Genomic DNA, 13,526 nt, shown 5'->3' with positions numbered 1-13,526 from the left:
TCTCCCAGAAGAAATGAAAGAGTGATCAGATAATATTGACATGATTAAAACTGACTGAACAACAGACACATACCTCTCTATCTTTATTAATAAAAATGTTTTAGTTAGTGAGGGTCTGCTTGATTTTACCTTGTTTTTAAATTGAAATTGGCATCTCACTGAACAGCATTTCATGGATTACCCTGTTTATTTAAAATCATTATTAACCCTAACACAAGATCAACACAGAAAACTCATTCTTGAACGGACCTGCACAGCCCTAATGCTAACTCAGCAATGGAATATTATGACTACCTCTTGCGCTACTGCGGATTTGTCTTCAATAATGTCAGTGATTATTTCACAAAGGCCTTGCTTTGCAGTGTTCATTTGACTGCATTGTATAATGTTATGTATAATTTAATCCAGTATGTTGTTTGTAACTATACACCTGTGATGTGGCTGCAAGCAAGTTTTCCATAGTACTGTACTTTACTGTATATGTGCACTTGACAATAAAATCATCTTAATTTTTACGGAACACACACAAAATACTGGTGGAATGCAGGAGGCCAGACAGCATCCATAGGAAGATGCACAGTTGACATTTTGGCCGAGACCCTTTGTCAGCACTAACTGAAAGAAGAGATAGTAAGAGATTTGGAAGTGGGAGGGGGAGGGGAGATCTGAAATGATAGGAGAAGACAGGAGGGGGAGGGATGGAGCTAAGAGCTGGAAAGTTGATTGGCAAAAGGGATACAAGCTGGAGAAGGGATTTTTAAGGCTTAGTTTTACTGAAAATGTGGTAGGAACTGTTGTCGCAAAGGGCATTCATTCCCACTTAAGCAGTCGTCCTTACCTACATTGCTTGTATCCATCAGAAATTCTGGGTCTCATCCCTGCAATAATTTGTACCGATTAAGAAACATCTTCAGAGTTTGGACATCTCACTTGCGAGGAGACTCCTTTTCATGCTCTTCATAACAAGTGTTGTCTGGCTAGTGTTCCCTCTCTAAAACTCCTTTGCTTGTCCAGATGGTGAGACTCTGCTACCCACAGTCAGGCACCAACAAGTCTGTCTATGACCACTCCAGGCAAAATGTCTAAAGACGATTTCCTTTTGTCTTCTACACACGGTTGCTGACTGTGAGATGACTGATGCTAAAAGTAGTTGGCTCAGGGGATAATTTAGAGAGAGAGAAACAAAAATCCCTAGGTGCAGCTAGGGATTCTGTGTCATGTGTTAACAAAAAGCAAGCAACTGTCAGCTGTTGCACAGTATAGCTTTCTACAGCTGTTTATTTAGACATCCCGACTATTTAAATAGTTTCATAACTCACACGTAGACCAATCCAATACACATCAATGTATAAGAACTGCAATCAAAAAAAATTCGTGCACTCGCCTCTTATGAAACAGTGGTGACTAGTGCTGACCAAATCTCAGAGACTCATTTGTATTTCAATGTCTTGTAATAAATCATTCAGTTGTCTTGGATGTTAATTGGTTATTATTTTATACAATAGCATTATAACAAGAGAAAAAAATTGCAGACTCCTTATCACCAAAGTAAAATAAACACTAGGAAAGATATAGCCTCCAACTGGTTAGCAGATCACCCATTATCTGTTCAAGCTGACATCATTTCACTGAAAACACTGCCTGAAGTAGCAATGGGTGAGTCATTCTTTCACAGCTCATCAGTCAAATAGGAGGTGGTCGTGGCATAATTGAAGAGCTAGTTTATTACCTAATGCTTATAATTCCTCTAATTCTTCCTTAGATGATAAAGAGTTAGCTGAGTGATCAGCCATTGCCTCTATATCACTTCAATCATTTTTAAAATCTAGCTAACTCCTAAATTATTTTCTCTATCTAAATAATCTTAATTCAAATAAACATTTGTAGATATAAGGTCGAAGTAAGTTGCAGAAACTTGCAAAATTAGTCAGCTCTAGTATGGTTACTAGCCTCCATAATATCCAAGAAATGTTCAAGGAATGGTGCCTCAGAAAGGCAGCGACCATCATTAAGGACCTCCATGCTCAAGACATGCTCTCTTCGCATTGTTATCATTGGAAAGGAGGTACAGAAGCCTGAAGGCACACACTCTGCAATTCAGGAATAATTTCTCCCTCTCTGCCAACTGATTTCTAAATGGACATTTAACCCATGAACACTGCCTCACTACTTTTTTTAATTTCTCTTTTATTTTGCATACTTATTTTAACTTAATTATTTAACAGACATACATGTACTTACTGTAGTTTCATTTTTCCTCTATATTTATTTATCATGTTTTGCATTGTACTGCTGCCGTAAAGTTAACAAATTTCACAATGTATATCGGTGACACTAAACCTGATTAAGATACTGATTCAACAAAAGGGTATATTTGAAACAAAAAAAATGTCAGTGGCATGCTTCAGTCCAGTAACATCGGACAGATTTGGTGCTAATCTGGGTAAGCTGCAGAGAGGCAGTTGAGTTATTCCTGGCTGTGTCCCTGGTAACCAACCCCTTTGCCTATAGATAACACATGACAGATGATTTAACTTTTCAATGCAGTTCTCAAATCGCTGTCAAAACCTTTTACATTTCTATACCTGTCTATCAAGCAAAATAACATATAGTGCAGCAAGTTTAGCTTCAATAGTTTAGTCAATTTTCAGGATAGAAGGATTCACATTTAATTATGCCTTTCAGAACCTTAAACAAAACCAGGGCTTTACACTTAATGGTGTGCATTTTTGAAGAATAAAGACACTACAGACAAAATTCTTTATGGAAGCACTTTCAAATGTCAAATAAATAAATTATTAGATCATCCTTTTTATAGGTATTTGTTAGGCCATTAATGTTGGTTTTCAGAATTCCTCTGAGCTTTATCAGATATTGACAGCTATTATCCCCATAAGAGGGCAATTGTAAGCCTTAGTATGGTACATCAAATGAAAGGGAGTACTTACAACACGTACTCAATATTCAGTCGACAGGAATTCTGCAGATGCTGGAAATTCAAGCAACACACATCAAAGTTGCTGGTGAACGCAGCAGGCCAGGCAGCATCTCTAGGAAGAGGTACAGTCGACGTTTCAGGCCGAGACCCTTCGTCAGGACTGTCCTGACAAAGGGTCTCGGCCTGAAACGTCAACTGTACCTCTTCCTAGAGATTCAATATTCAGTACTGTGTGAGCTGCCGTTCTCAATCTCACACTCATGCTTAAAACACAACCCCAACAACAACCTTTCATCCCCATTGGAGGAGTCTTTCCACTGAGCTCGGACTGCATCAGCAGTTCAAAATCAGTCATAGCATTGTGCTGCCTATCTAAAGCAAGTAAACTGCCTTTAGTTGTTGGTGCTGGGGTGTTTGATGCAATACGAGGCAAAAAGGGCTCTGCGGGCGTGGCATAAATTTGCAGACTATTTCCTCCAATCACAACACAATGGGAGGGAATTTTTTTGCATTTACTTAAGAAAGTAAATACCAAAGCCAAATCAGAACTGCTGATGTGGTCTGAGCTCAGTGGTGGGACTTCTCCACTGGGGACCAAAGCTTGTTGCTGGGGCTCTGTTCTAGGCATGAGTGTGAGGTTGAGAATGACAGCTCACACGGTACTGAACAACTGTTCTAAGTGTTACCTTTCAACTGGAGGGCTAAACCAAGGTTTACAACTCCTTCTTCTAGCAATGAAAGCTGTCAAAATTTAATAAAGAGTAATATTTAATAAAAGGAGTTTTGTTAACTAACATTTATATCCTAACCAGTACCCAAAAAAGGTAATCTGGACAGTTCAAAGTGCTTCAATAAAACTATTTGACTGTTGTAGAACAGAACAGGCCCTTCAGCTCGTGTTGTTTTGTCAGCCTTTTAACATACTCCAAAATCAGTCTAACTCTTCCCTCCTACATAGCCATAACTCTTCATTTTTCTTTCATCCGTGGTCATGACGAAATAAATGATGGATTGCGCATTTTGGATGAATGAAGCTCATGACAAGTGACAGACAGCAGAGTTATGCCTGAGAGGTCAGCAGCATGGTTCCTATATTATTGCAATGACTGTACTTCAAAATGCACAACAATAAACGTAAGGCACTGATTTTGTATAAGGTTGTGAAAGGCATAATTAACTGTGAACCTTTCTTTCTCCATCTTGACCATTGACTAAAAGCTAAACTTGTTGCACTCTGGGCTATGTTACTGCAAACCACTCTGGATGTTGATTCCTAACAGCCTGAGTTGAGCAGCAAATAGGGATGGAGAGAAGGTGGTGGCATTGACAGAAATGCAGCCATCCTGTGAACAAACAGTAAAACATTCCTGCCCTGTCAATGACAACTCTGGAAGTTGCTTGAAAGGTGAAATTGAAGACATGGAGTGAATGAAACCAGTTGGCGCTTGGGCGGTGAGTGGACAGGTGTTCTTTGCAGCACTGCTGAGTGTCAGTGAGAGTGGAGACAGAGCAGGAACAGGGAACATGATCACCACTTTTTCCAGTCAGACTGTCCCTGGCATTCCAAGCATCAGTACAAGTGACCATATGGTGCAGAGTTATCCATTCAACCTCACATTCCTCCTCATTGTCGATGCAGTAGGATGCTTCGTCAGAGGAAGAGAGGCATGCGGTCCATTGCTCCTCCACCTCCAGCCATTGCTGCTATAACCTGCCGTGCACAGCTTGCCTCAAACCGCCACCAGAGATTGTGACCAGACCTGCGCAGACACTTGGAAGTGAGCTTCACCTAACCTACAGTGTGCTGGGGAAGGAACGTGCTCTTGCATTGAGCTGTGCTGGTAATCATCATGGTGAGATCAGCACTGACTTTCCCATAGCACTGGAGGTCCACGCTTCATCCAACATGCCCTTAAAAGCGCAGTTGAAAACAAGAAGACTATCACCACTCGGGACACTAGCAGCCTATCGGTTAGTTGCTGGTTATTTCCTGCACTTCTACACATGTTTGGTGTTTATCACAGCTATCTGAAGTGGTAGAGCTCCGTGGGGAGCTGTGTGCAGGTGCTCAAGGACTCTTGGCTGCTTTCAAGGTTTCAGATCCAACAGGTTGCTTGTCAACACAGGTGAATGACTGGAAAAACCCCTTTGCAATTCAGCAAAGCAGGGTCAGCTGCTCTGACAATATTAGCCAGATGCCAAAACCAGGCATCAAAAATCAGTGTGGTTAGAGCTGGATGAATACTGAAATCTTTGTAATTAGCAAGTGGGCACACAGCTTGCGTTGCACTGAATGGGGACAGCTCATTTGCAGTCCTCTAGGTGATTTTCAAGAGGTATTAAATGTAGTCATCCTAGAGTCATGTGAGTGTTAAATCTGAGTTTAGAGGAGAGCATCCTAATAACCAACTCTTAAAGGGTGGTTTCAGGTCCAAAGTAGCGTTCAGCATTGGTCATTGTGCTGTGAAAGAATCAAGGCATTTCCCAAGGGATCAGGCAAGGACCAGCATGAACTTCTCCAGTTTGAAGCTCATTTGCTTCCGGGAGGCGTAGAAACCCCAGTCCGAGCCCCTGTCTGTACGCAGTGTTGGGGGAGTACGGCTTGTATTAGAGAGGTACAGCTATCTACAGACTCAGTTGTCCCCTTTTGTGTCGACTCTGCTGCAACATCCTCTTGCTGCTCTGGGCATAGTTATCCTCTGAAATCCAACCAAAAGTCTGTCTGGTCCATTAAACTAAACAAATAAATATTAACTATTAGCACATACAAAATGCCTGAAACGTTGACTGTGCTTTTTTCCACAGATGCTGCCTGGCCTGCTGAGCTCCTCCAGCATTTTGTGTGAGTTGCTCGGATTTCCAGCATCTGCAGATTTTCTCTTGTTTGTGATTTTCCAATTAGTGCTGCTTCCACGGGAACTGAGGAAACAACAGCTTTGGATCTGAGAGCTCCTATCATTCTCAATATCTCTGATTGTGAAACATTTCCATAAAATTCCGTTTCATCGCCCCTGCAATATTGTGCCAAGGTTCAATGACAAAATCTAAAAAAAAGTCTATTTAAGCATTATAGTTGCTGATACCTCGCTCAAGAGCTTTAACCCCAAACCTGCTGCAGTTAGTTATTGGGAATGATGACCAGACTAGGCTTGTTTTCCCTGGAGTGATAGAGGCCAAAGGATGACCCAATTGCGGGTGGATTAAGTTATTTGAGGCAAAGATAGGGTACTTATTCAAAATATTTTTTGCACGTGACAGGTATCAAGAATAAATAAGCATATGTTTAAGGTGAGAGGAAGGAGTTTTAAAGGTGAAAGTATGTTACTCAGGGAGTGGTAGACATTTGGAATGTGTTACCAGGGGAGGTGGTGGAATCAGACACATCCTACCTCTAAGAAGCATTTGGGTAAATGTTTAAATAGAGAAAGGGACAGAAGGTTACTGACAAGTAGGTTATTGAAAATGGGCAAAAAGTTTGGCGTGGAGTACTGGGCTGAAGGACCTGTTTCTGTGCTGTACAATTTTATAACTCTGTGGAAGTAGGTATGGGAGCGACCCAGGTTTCCCATTTCCACCAATTAAGCCTTACCATTATCCTAAAGGCATCCTGTCAGTCCTGTGTGAGAAAGGGAGAGAGGGAAGGGAACAGTGGCAGGGGAAAGCAGGTGGTGGTGTGTGAGCTGCCTTTGAAGTTCCCTCCTCAGTTTTACAAACAGGAAAGGCAAGAAGCTATGGAGTGTCAAGACTTAGAAAACAATCTCTAATTTATTGTGTGAAACCTTTATTTCTACACAATGAAGATGTAGAAAGGAGGAAATGTGTGTCAAACAGAATATTTTCAATGTCAATAAAGTAGGGGAGATACAGTCATCCACAGAGGTATGAATAGATTAGCAAGAGAAAATGGCAGATGTAATGGAGGGTAAAGTTTATAAAGAGTGGCTCACCAGTTGGGATCACAAGTATTTGTAAATCTGACTGTGTACATCTTGAGGAAATTGTTAAGGATAGGGTGCAACTCAATGATTGGAAATCAAATAAGAAATATGGTGAACCAGCTCAACCTCTTTCTGCCACATTGAAAGCCACCTCTGGCCCTGCAATGTTGTGAGTGCCTGGATCTCATACTCAAGAATGTTATCCCATAAAACGTTATGGATGTCTCTCCTCCTCCTCCAGGTCAAAGGCATTTCCACAGCTGCTGCCTGAACTACTGGGTATTTCCAATTCCTTCCATTTTTATTTCAATTTCCACCATTTGCAAATCTTGGATTTGGAATACAAAGTGGAAGAGAAAACGAATGCAAATTCACAATGAAGACAGACAGAACTGCTTTGCCAACATCATGTGGTCTTCAGAACATTTGCATCATTAATATTAAAGGAAGCCAAAACACTTGTGAGACAAACATTTGATGCATAAAATTTCTTTCATAAAGTTTTCAGTCAATTCTTATGAATCTGATAAAATAATCACTGTCATTTGAACTAATTAACAGCTATACATATATTCACCTGTCAAAGTTGTATGTGAGATTAAAGAATTAGGTAAAATTTATTTCTGTAAAATTTATTAAAGGTCTTGTATATATATTAATGACCTCTACCTCACCTACATTTCATAAATTAAAGAATCAATGACATGCAGGAGAAAAGCGTACCAGAGCCCTGCGGTGTTGAAAGACAAGGGGCACGGTGATCATTCATGGGTATGTGCTGGTATGTGTGGTGAACCAGTTCCTCCTCCCTCAGCCACATTGAAGACCTCCTCTGGCCCTGCAGTGTGGGGGCCTCGTACTCAAGAATGTTACCCCTTAAAACTTTTTGGCTGCCTCTCCTCCTCTTTGAAGCCATCTGCTTTCCATTCCAACAGTGCTTTTTGTGTTAGTCTCAAATTTTGCCTGATAGTGAAGTGCCTTGTGATGCATTTTTATTTCATTCGTGTGTGAAATGTGAGCATTGTTGTCATAACAGTGAGTTGCCTTTGTAAACCACTTCAGTACTTGTGGCAATATTGGGTAGAGAATTCGAAGACCTTGATCAGTAAGCAATGAAAGAACAACAATGTATTTCCAAGTTCAGGTCAAGGTGTGATTTGAAAGATTGAGCAAATTAAGGAATATTTCCAATGGGCTGACCCCAAAAGCTTTCAAGCTACTCATTTCAAATGTCGCATGCATAGGGCTGCTTTCAGGTGACCAGGAGTCTCCTACAAAATCACTACAGTCTTGACAATTTTTGCAAACTATCCAAGATTCAGGTATGTAGAGTGTCCCCCAGTTTGATAGTGGTGTTCCTTTAATATGTCACCCTTTGCCTTTCAGGTTGTAGAAGTTGGATGTATAAGGTATTGAAAACTTAAAGTGATGAGTGTTGAGGCTGCCAAGCATGTCAAGAGGACATACTGTATGAGGCTCATCTTGCTAAATGAACAGTGGACTCCTTGAAATTGATGGCGGAGAAATCGATACAGGAAAATTCGATGCTCTGGAACAATGCATCAACTGAGTTGATTGATTTACAGTTATCATTATTGGTGTTGCATGACAATTATTTAAATTTAATCATTCAAACTGCTATAATTCAATTTGAACTCACATTTCTAGAATATTAATCGCAACTGCAGGACTTCTGGCCCAGTAACGTCACAACTAATCTACATAAGCCCTTTATTCATTAAAGTTAGTCACTGCTTGGCATTTGTATAGTAAAAATGTGACTTCCCGCTTGAGAGCCTCAAGATTGAATGTTTCTGGGTTTGGCTGTGTGATGCAGGCTCATTACCTGCAGAAATAGGGATGGAACTGAACAGTGTACAGCCTTCTCCAAGTACCTTTATCTGTGACAGACAATGGAGGGGAAGTTCAATGATTAAACAGCTGAAGGCGGTGTTCAGTATGAAGGGCCACTGGCAAGTATGTTCCAGATCAGGTCCTGAGACTTCAGGACGTCCAAGTCAAATTCTTAGGTTACTCTGTCCTGATAGTGCCACACACTTCATAAGGCAACGGATGGTCTTTGTGTTAGTCTCAAATTTTACCTGATACCACAGTGTCTTGTGATGCATTTTTATTGCATTTATATGTGAAATGTGGGCACTGCTGTCATGACAACAGAGAGTTATCTTTGGAAACCACTTCAGGGCTTGTGGAAATATCGGGTAGCAGCAATCCAGGGCATTGGGTGAGGGATATGGCTTCGTGAGAGAAACTGATTTGGACAGTGATGTGGAGAATTCTCCCAGCTTTGCCACTCGCCTGTAGTGTTATCAAGGAGGAGTGGGGAGGTTTGCTGCTTTATCTGATTTTATACATATTTTGCTTAAAGTGGCAATTCCTGTTGATGTACATCTCCACACCAGGTGAGGTTATCAGCTTCTCTTCACTAAAAAGGCTTCATGATTTATATTTTCATGACAGTCAAATAGCTTCACACTTACCATCAGTAGTACTACCTGACTTGGAGCATACTGATGAAGGGTCTTGGCACAAAATGTCAACTGTTTTCTCTTCTCCACTGATGCTGCCTGACCTGCTGAGTTCCTCCAGCATTTTGTGCGTGTTGCCTTACATTACAATTACTTTCAATTCAACTCACAAACTATTATTATTAGATTTGAACCCACATTTCTGGAATACTAATCCAGACTTTAGAATTTCTGGCCCTAAACATAATTGTGTGGTGTAATTGTAATTTGTTCATTAAAGTGATATGTGAGTGCTGGTTATTGCTGTTACACATTCCATTCATTTGGGGAATGGGACTGCTGTAAGCTGTGGATAGCACTTACTTCAGTATTTCTGGGAATTCCTGCCGTCACTCTGCAGTTAAGTCCAGTGGGATAGCATTGCTGGGAGGTGCCGGGGAGACAGAGAGAGGAGCAAGATGCCAGTGATAACCAAGACACTGGGGATTCAGAGGGAGAAAGGTAACACACAGAATGAAGCAGCGAGGAGCCAGAACATGGTCATGAATTGCAGAATACTGAATCCAGAATAGGCTATTCAGCCCCTCCGTTCTCTGTGTTACCTCCTTCACCCTTCTGTGTCAATTGAGGAGGAAGGTCAATGGAACTGGAGAAATATCTGAGACCATTCACATTTCTTTTATGTTTAGGGATTCCACCTATCACACACCCATTACAGCTAGAAATAGGTAAACCATTATCTCTTCAAGGAACCTCCCATAATGGCACTTGCACATAATAAGGAACAGTGATGGTAAAAGAGCATTATTGGGAGGTAATCTTAAAGGAGCATACACATGTAGAGTCTGTGCATACATATCCTGAAATTCTTATCAGGCACCACTATGAGGCCATCATTACCACAAGGAATGCAAGGGTAGACCCCACCAAGAGGAGGAAATATATATCACATTGTCATTGTCATTGTCACCCATATGCTGAAAGACAGTAAACATTCATACACATACACACGCACACCAAAGGATCACACACACACTCATATAAACATGCATACATATGCAGCTGTGCACATACATGCTGATATTCAGGCATTTAATGGACCCACAAGCACGATCAGACAAATCCATGTGCACAACTACTTATCTGCAATCTAAACATATACTAGAGTAACTATAGTATAGTTGATGGCTCAAAAATTCTAAATTGATTTGAAATTACAGTATGAGGATCAGTAAATGCTTACTGCCTAGCCACGTTGCAATAAACAAATCTATGTCTCATGTTATTAAGAGTAAGACACTGTTAATTGTCTCAGGGGCCCAAGGAGAATATGGTTTGCACTTCAATGAATTATATTCCAGCACAATGCTCCTTTTCAAAATTTTCCTAGCCCATCTATTTCTCAAATAAAGTCGGGAGTAAGGAAGGATCAGTCATCAGTTCAATCATCTGATCACCAAATGCAGCGAAAGCCCCTGTCATACTGTTTACGTCTTGGTTGCCTGGCTACTCACAATCTCAAAGGGTTAAAATGCAGATCACTGAGGGTACATTTTCATATTGGAAAACAACGGTTGATGCAAGACAGCTTAGAAGACAAAATTACTGTTTCTCTCTAGGTTATCTTCAATACTCAATGCTACCTCAAAGATAAATAATAAATGGTCAAACTGAGATCTATCACCGACCAGATGGCCACAAGAAGTTTGCATGGCGTTACCTGAATTTCATCTACTGTACGTCTTCACAATCTCCTCTGTATTTGAGACTCGTGCAATGGTCTGCAGCTGCCCTGCAAGCTGAGACACTTGAGTTATTTATAGTGCTAAAATTATCCATTCATCGTCACTTCCTCCTCACAATTTCAGCAGATGAAAGATAACCGGGACTTCTGCTCTGAATCGTTTTATAACTTGAAGACAGTGAAAACGAAAACAAGACACCTTTGTTCTCAGCAGGTAGTTAGTAACCCATGTACCTCACTAAAACTGGAGATCACTACATATCTTCAGCTCCTTTGAGAGTTAAAAACTTTATTTTCTGCTACAGTGGAGAATGAGTGACAGCAAGCTGGCAGCCCATGTCGTACCTTTCTTTCATTTCAGTAATGTTAGTGAATCTAAGATAAGGTTGCTCATTTGGAAACTCATAATTTACAGCAAATACCATTTTCTGGGCGTCTACAGCAAAATCCCTCAGCCACAGAGTCAAACAGTCAAACGGTCTCAGAGGCTGACATCAAAACATCTCTCGTTGCACCTGGGAGGGCAGTGAAAATCTGTAACAACCAATTGGCAGGAGTGTTCAAGGATATCCTTAATCTCTCACTGTTGTAGTCAGGAGTTTTCACCTGCTTCGAATGGCCGTCAACCATACTAGTGCCCAAGAAGAGGAGGGTGACCTTCCTCAACAACTAGCACCCAGTGGCACTCACATCTACTGTGATGAACTGCTTTGAGAGGCTGATCATGGCTAGAACTAACTCTTACCTAAGCAAGGACTTGGACCTGCTGCAATTTGCCTATCTCCACAATAAGGTCTACAGAGGCTGCAATCCCGCTGGCTCCTCACTCAGCTATGGACATATATCTACATTAGGCTACTGTTTATTGATTCAGCTTAGCATGCAGCACCATCATCCCCTCAGTACTAATCAACAAGCTTCAAAACCTGGATCTCTGTATCTCCCTCTGCAACTAGGCCCTTAACTTCCTCACTGGGGAGACCACAGTGAATGCGGATCAGAAATAACTTCTCTCCCCTCACTGAAGATCAACACTGGCACACCTCAGGGATATATGCTTAGCCCACCACTCTACTGTCTCTGCACCTATAACTGTATGGCTAGGCACAGCTCAAATGGCACAACTGTTGAAGGCAGAATCTCAGATGGTGAAAAAAAAAAGGTGCACAGGAATAAGATTGATCTGCTGTTTGAGTGGTGTCACAACAACTACATTGAACTCAGTGCCAGGAAGACCAAAGAACTGATTGTGGATTCAGGAACAGGAAGTTGAGTCCTCATTGTAGAGTCAGCTGTGGAAAGGAGGAGCAGTTTTAAATCCCTGGGTACCAACATCGCTGAAGGTCTATCCTGGGCCCAACATATTGACGCAAGTATGATGACAGCATGTGAGAAACTATATTTCATTAGGAGTTTGAGGATTGCTTCACCATCTGGTATGAAGGGAGCCACTGCACAGGGTTGGAAAAGGGTGCAGAAGGTTGCAAGCTCAGCCAGTTCCATCATAGGCACCAGCCGCCCCATATTCGAGGACACCTTCAGAAGACGATGCCTCAAAAAGGTGTGATCCACCATTAAGGGCCTCCACTTCTCAAGGCATGCACTCTTCTTATTACTACCATCAGAGGGGAGGTACAAGAGCCTGAAGACACACACCTAATGTCTTGGGAACTGTTTCTTTCCTTCCACCATCAAATTTCTCAATGAACAATAAACCAATCCATGAACACTACCTTACTATTTTTGATCTCCCTTTGCACTAGTTATCTAATTTGATTTTATAACTATATTTCTTACTGTAATTTAGAGTACTTGTATGTATTGTACTGTATTGCTGCCACAAAACAACAAATTTCATGACATACGTCAGTGATAGTAAACCTGATTCTGATTCTCAACAGCATAGAGACCAAGATATCTCCCTCACCGTTAAACACGATTTACACTAATCTTGCACTAATCCCATTTTACTCTCTGCACATTCCCATCACTCCCCCCCGGACTCCACCACTCAGCTACAATACGTGCCAAGGAGGTCAACTGACAGTGGCCCAGTGACTGACCAGCCTGCAGAGCCTTGAGACATGGATGGAGACTGGAGAACCCAGGGGATACCCACATGGCTGCAGGGAGAATGTGCAAACCTCACACAGAAAACATGGTTCAAATGGTTCAATTTAATATCAGAGAATGTATACAGTATACAACCTGTGATTCTTACTCTTCACAGACATCCATGAAGCAAGAAACTGAAAAGAATGAATGATGGAAACATCAGAACTCCAAAGCCTCCCTCCCTCTCCCACAGAGAAGTACCTACCCCCCCAACCCCACTTGCAGCAGCAGAAGCACCAATCCCACTCCACCCCCCAAAGCAATAGCAAAAGCCTCCCAAAGAGACCTTCATCTAGTATTTA

The 13,526-nt window shown here is 41.4% G+C and overlaps 1 protein-coding gene across 2 annotated transcripts in view; it reads right to left on the bottom strand.

Moving 5' to 3' along the window:
* ripor2 (RHO family interacting cell polarization regulator 2) overlaps positions 1 to 11,168 on the bottom strand; it is an 86,395-nt gene extending 75,227 nt beyond the window's left edge. For both annotated transcript variants that reach the window (XM_072283617.1, XM_072283620.1), the window contains exon 1: positions 11,086 to 11,168. The gene's annotated coding sequence lies outside the window, so the exon portion shown is untranslated. The remainder of the gene's footprint in view (positions 1 to 11,085) is intronic.
* Positions 11,169 to 13,526: the final 2,358 nt, after the last annotated feature.

The sequence above is a fragment of the Mobula birostris genome, chromosome 19 (genome assembly GCF_030028105.1).
Source record: "Mobula birostris isolate sMobBir1 chromosome 19, sMobBir1.hap1, whole genome shotgun sequence".
NCBI lineage: Eukaryota > Metazoa > Chordata > Chondrichthyes > Myliobatiformes > Myliobatidae > Mobula > Mobula birostris.
Note: the sequence above shows the minus strand (reverse complement) of the source record. Positions and strands in the feature narration are given on the sequence as shown.